Source organism: Rosa rugosa, chromosome 4, assembly GCF_958449725.1.
Source record: "Rosa rugosa chromosome 4, drRosRugo1.1, whole genome shotgun sequence".
NCBI classification, from domain to species: domain Eukaryota; kingdom Viridiplantae; phylum Streptophyta; class Magnoliopsida; order Rosales; family Rosaceae; genus Rosa; species Rosa rugosa.
In genome coordinates this window covers 16,552,822-16,559,674 of record NC_084823.1, presented here as the reverse complement: position 1 = coordinate 16,559,674, position 6,853 = coordinate 16,552,822, and positions in this window count along the sequence as shown.

The following is a 6,853-nucleotide window of genomic DNA, read 5'->3' as shown; positions in this document are numbered from 1 at the left end:
GGAAGCAAGATTCCAATCAGTATTAACATGTCTGAATAGCAAGCATCACTCAACCCATGCTTTGCTTTCAGATTATAAGTTTTAACAAGTCCATTCAACTTGGTAAAACGGGTACAACCAGGGTAAAGAGGTTTATCGCCATCTTCGACAAACCTTAAAAACTCATTAGAGTCTTCTGAAAACTCTTCATCATCAGACCCCCCTATACTTATGTCATTCTGTTCCTTCTCTACAGTTTCAGAATGCCATTCACTTTCTGATTTTTCCCCATGCCATATCCATTTTGTATAAGTTTTATCAATCCCAAACTCCACTAAATGATCTTTGACTACACTAGCCTTCCAATGTTTGCTGTGCGCACAGTTCATACAAGGACAACATAATCTATTAACATCACAACCATTCTCTAATGCAAACATAAGCATTTCTTCAACACCTAGCTCAAAGGTTCGCGATCTTCTATCAGCATGCATCCATGATTTATCCATCTTACAATCAAAAACAAAACAACTTAGAAAGAATTCCTAGAAAGTAATCATCATACTTTTCCTACATTTTCATCACATCACATGTAATTGTATACAATATGCAGGTAATAGAATCACATTACAGTACACTTAGGCAGCAAAGCAATCATCGCAAGTATACAGTTCAACAAACATCAACTAAAATTATAAACCTATATGCATTCACTAGTACAGAATAAGACAAAGCTTAGAAATACTCATTCGAACTGTTTATCTCAGCTAGTTTTGTCACAGCAATACTCTTGTACTCCTCCCCGGCCTTGCTCAGTGCATTTTCCGAGATTTCTTTTCAATCACGTAATTTCCCTATCATATTACTTACAAGTGTTAAATTTTCACAACCATTGTCATCGAAATTATCAACAAACAAGAGCATATAGACTTGTATAAATTTAACATGGGAGCATGAACAAGTATATTAAGTAAATGGGGAGCATCCACAAGTATACTTGAAAGAAGGGGAAATAATAGTATTGGGATGACAGACGGCAGAGAAAAAATCCACAAGGCTAGCATCACAGTTTCACCAATGTAACCATGTTCAACTATATCTCAAAAAATGTCTTCAGATTCTTGAATTATATCTCATAAGGTCAAACCAATATTGACACAATGATCAATGTTTGTCTTGTTTAATGATTAATAATCACGAAGTTAGATGATCAACTAGACATTATAGTTTTGTAAAATGGCAATAAGCAAGTGAAGAAGTATATCAGATAAAATGATAAGTTAAGAGATAGAACAATATACCTGACTGAGAAGCTCTTAATATGTAGCAGACTCACTCCAGTTATAGATGGAAAGGAAGGTTAACAACTGTAAGTTTTGGAAAAAGTAAACAAGCTTAACAATTGCCAGATGGCCAGATATAATACCAATAAGGAATATGATATATGCAGAAGATTTTGAATAAACAAGTAAAAGAAAGAAAGAATGCATCTTTGAAATATAACGTGCAAAGGAAATCTATGCAAATTGAGAAACACAAGTTCATTTGATTGGAGAATATAAGGAACTAGAGTTCACAAAAATATCAGCAAACACCCAATTCGAAATTAACAGCAAACTGGGTACCCAATTTCCCTTGTATATGAAATCCCCAATCCCCAAATCCAAGTAATCCAGAAAATGAAATACCCAAAAACTGATTTCAATACGAAACTACCCTAATCCCCAAATCCAAGTAATCCAGAAAATCAAATACCCAAAAATCGATTTCAATACGAAACCTAATCCCCAATTCCAATTGAACCCCGAAACCCTAACACACCTTATAAACCCAATCGTACCTAGCTCAAAAGAGGGAGCGGTCTATCTTCAAGAACCTCCATAGCAATAGTATGCAAGTTGAAAGCTCCAGTGAGATGGATTGAGGGAGTTGGCTTGAAAGCTTCGACAGTGAGAGAGCGTGAGACAGTGAGAGTTGAGGACTGAATGAGAGAGATGGCTGAGTGAGAGGTGTGAGGGGTGAGAGCGTCGGTGAGTGTGATTTTGAGAGAAAGAGAAAGCTGAGAGTGATTTTGAGAGAGAGAGAGAGAGAGAGAGAGCGCGCAAGAGCTGATGAGGAGGCGCGGGTTTTCTCGAATGGGAAAATTGAAATTTGGCTAAGTATTGTTGAAGTCAACTAGGGCAGAATAAATGATGAAGCCCTTGCACTTAGACAACATAAAATTAAAGTTTATTGTCTGAAACATATTCATACAACATACACAATAAAACTGTTGTCTGAACTTAAAACAATCAGACAACATATAATTACATCTTACTGTTTTAAATGAAGTCACACAACAGACACACCAAAACAGTTGTCTGAACTAAAAAAATCAAACAACATCAAATTCAGAGAATTGTGTGAATGCAAATCACACAATATCAATGTATTAACTGTTGTCTGAGTAATTTTAATCAGACAACATCAATCTTCAACCATTGTCTGAACTCAAGTGGCACAACATCAGAGCAATAACTCTTGTCTGAAAGTAGTCAGTTGGACAATAGCAATGTTTAATTCTGTTGTGCCTTGACGAAACGGGGACAACATCACACTTACCCAACAAGAAGTATTGTCTGATGCTATCAAACACAATAGAATTAATCTTGCTGTCGTCCCATATAATCAGACGACAGTTAAAAATTTCGCAGTTGTCTGAATCATGTTGTCTGATGCCACTATTGACGTAGTGATATCTAAATCTCCCATCCAAAAGAATCCAATTAAATTCATTGCAAGGGACGCACAACATCATCTAATAGCATCATCGGGCTTGGATCGCCATCTATGCTTTTGGAATAAAGATAATGGGAAGCTGCTCTCCACGATTTATCCTATACAAGATCTCACAAATGTAATTATTGATTCCCGTTGATAAAAAAAGAAGTCATTTTTTAGAAGACTCTAGAGGAAGAAGGAATAGCTTAGGCACCCGCAGCAATACAAATAGAATTGCCAATATGGTTTCACTTTTTGTTGTGACGGGGACAATTTTATCACATTTATAGACTATTTGATTGTAGAGCAAGGATATTGATCAGATGTTTGATATCTTTTATTTGTTGCAATGTTGTCAATGTTAGTTATGGTATTAGTTGGTAAAAAAACGCATCACAATAGAACCATAGGTCAACTTAAATTTCATGAGAGGATACTCTTATCTAATCACATTAATATATATATATATATATATATATATATATATATATATATATATATATATATATATATATTATTTATTTTTTAAATAAGAGATTAGGCGATATTAGTTCCTCGGAGGCAGACAATGTAGGGAACAAGTCTCACCCTCAATCCCAAAGGAGAAGGGTCTGCCACACTCTGAGAACCCACCCCCCACCCCCCATCCCCCATCCCCCTATTTTTATTTTATTTAAAAGAAAGTGCAAAATTACATAAGTTGGGGGGACCAAACCAAAACCCAACAAGTACAGATATAGAAGAGACATAACCCTCTTCTTATACAAAAACTAGAAAAAACAACCAGAAAATCCAACCAAGTAAATGCAACCCAAACAAAACTATAGACCCAAGACATTAACAAAATCTCTAAGAAAGAGCAGACGATAAGTCTTTTCCATAATGTCCAGCAATTAAGGTAGGTAAAGAGTTCCACCACCTAGCACCAACATTAGTAGCACTATAATTAGCAAGCTCATCTGCTACCATATTAGCTTCCCTGTAAATGTGAGTAACTCTGAAATGGATTAGACGAGAGAAATAAACACAATTATTCCACACCACTCGCAATCTCCATGGAATTAACTTAGGATTATTGAAGTAGTGCACCTCAAGATATGAGTCTGTTTCTAGCCATAAGTAGACCAACCCTTTCTCCAAGCAACTCCCAAGGCCTCTATTACTGCCAGTATCTCTGCATCAATAGCACTCGGAACCTCAACCTTATGTGCAAAGGCACCCTGAAACAATCCATCGTGATCTCTAAAAACACCCCCAAAGCCTGCCGTTTCTAGATTACGAAAAGAACCATCGGTATTAACTTTTAACCAATTTACAAAGGGGCATCCCAATGCACAGGAATGAACTTTGGAGCTTTCAAACTCAATGGTGAGAGGCCAAGTACATTAAACATGTTATGTATTGTTGAAGTAGCAGTGCAAGAAACAAACTGAATGGATGCCGACTCCTTTAAAGAGACCAAAAAATGATGCTTAAATCTCACTAAGTCAAAAGATGCACCATCAAACCTAACTTTATTTCTTTCTGTCCATATGCACCATAAAGCAATATAGAAGGCAAATCCCCAAATTAGCTTAGTTGAATGGACCATTCCATTTATATGACTGGGGCTAATAAGCTCAAGTACTGAATTATAATGCAGTAAGCTCACATTGAAAAAAGAAGCAAGCCATTCCCAAAAGCCATAATATTCATAACTTTGGCCTCTAAAGTAAGTCTCACCATAATAGGATATTGACAACTCACTCTAATTAAGTCCATCATCTCATGTAAGTATAGGGATCAAGAATTAATTCTCATCATAATAGAATACTGACTATAATTTGTCTCATACCTTACAACATCAAATGTTGAATAACCTCTCTTCAATGCTTTTAGCAAGGAATACCTCTGTTCAGAATGATATTCACATGCAAGAACACCTAATAGAGGATTAGAATGATGGAAGGCAACAAAGAAATATCATAATACCTTCTTCGTCTTTCAACTTAATATCACTTTGAGGGAGTTTTAAGGTCTCATATTTTATCATCTTATTTATAACAATCACATTGCATTTACTTTGATCCTAATGCAATCACATGTTCATTATACTTGATCTATAGTAAAATACTCCCACTAATTATTTTCGGAAAAACAATTTAATCTCATCAAAAATACCTTTATTGCTAGGTTTATTTTGCTAGCCGGTGAGCAACTTTATTGTCTTCCCGTCTAACAAAATGTCTACTACAAATATTAAAATATTTAACTAAAAACTTAACTTCATCAATAATATGACCTTCCGAACTTAAATTGTCCCCTACTATCATGCAAAGTATTAATAACAGAAAGAGGATCACCTTCAACATCCAGGTTCATGAATGCCACATGCATAGCAAATCTGAGGCCATGTAAGAAAGCGAGATCTTCCACCGATCTTGGAGAGAGGTTCCCAATTTGTGGCACAGCCATAGCACCATGATTATCTCTAAAAATCACACCCAAGCCATATACTCCATTTTTTGCATCACAGACACCATCAAGGTTCATTTTAAGACAACCAAAATTTGGGGGCTGCCAAGACACAGTACTTTGTGTAGGTGCATCACAACCTATTATCCTTGTATTGCCATTGCTGCAACTCTCAAACTCATGCTGCCATTCAATTGCCAAACGTGCTACCCCATCTGGTTCTAAAGCCTTTTCCCCATGTCTTTGCATGTTCCTGTTGCGCCATAACCACCGAGAGAGAAAACTGAAGGTTTCCAGTTCAATGCCACTTGTAGTAGTACTAACATGATGCAACAAGTCAAGGAATGAAGCTTCCTTCCATGCTTTATAGACCCCATTCAAAAAAGCATTCTTCCAAACACCTTTAGCCTTTGGGCATTCCTACATAACGTGCAAAATAGTCTCCCATGCCGCCCCACAATGCCAGCAAGTAGAATCATTAGTGATTCTCCTATTCTTCAAAACCTAAGCACTAGGCAAAAAATAATGGGATACTCTCCACATAAATATTTTAACCTTGTGTGGTACATGTAAGCTCCATAATTTCCTCCAAACATCCTTAGTCGCACCAATACTAGAACAAGCAGAGGATGATTAAGTCAATGTATAGAGTTTTAAAGAAATTTTTTTTTTTTTACATCAAGATTAGAATAACTTTTAGAGTTGTACATCAAGCACTTTTCGTTTAGCTTGTTTGGCTAACGTTTACCATACTAAAACTTTTAGACTTTACTATTCCAAAACAATCCAGTTTTACCATCTATCATTGTTATAGTTAGTGACACTTATTTCTATGATTTTTCTTATTTGAGACAATGAGGATGACTTGAGAGTGCGAAGCATAGTGACTTCTTTGGGTTTCAATCCCCTAAACCTTTGGATGGGTCGTATGTACACAAGGGTGTCTAACATTCTCTTTAGTGTGGCACCACCTCTAGGCGATATACCGTAAGTGGACACTCTTGCTACTCCTTTACCGGTTTAGACGATCGATAATCGGGGTAAGAGTGTAGTTGGCTTTATGATCGGTCATCAGTTTTGTTCATTGGATATCCCATGTGGATTCTATTTATATATGTAGTTTTACTTACTCACATGCAGGCACCCATGTTTATATATTACAACTGTTTTCAAACCTAGTTGGGAATGAGCCCTACTGGGCCATCGAGGAAGGTTACTCACCCTTACAATAGTTCTGTGGTTGCATGTACTGTGCACGAAGACAGACAATTAGAACTAATATTGCTGAGTGTGTATGCTCTTCCAATTTTGAATTTGTGCTATTCTCAAAAATTTGTTCCACTTAACAGGTTTCGTTTTTTACATTCCAAATCCTATTATCTATTTCATAATTCCTTGTTTTGTAGTAAGTATGTAATAATTGATCAAACTATTTTCTTCAATTACTTCCTGTCGGTTAAGTGTTTGATATGAAGATGTTGGTTAAGGTATTGCGTATTAATTTCCTTTGATTTTCAATTCAATTTGATCAACTTGTCTCTATCCAATCTTCTTCAAATCCTATACTTGTTTGCTCTCAATAACAATTTGTGAAACTCAGTCAAATTATTCAGAAAACCCACTCCATCAAATTTGGTTTTAGAAATGGAACTCATTTTGG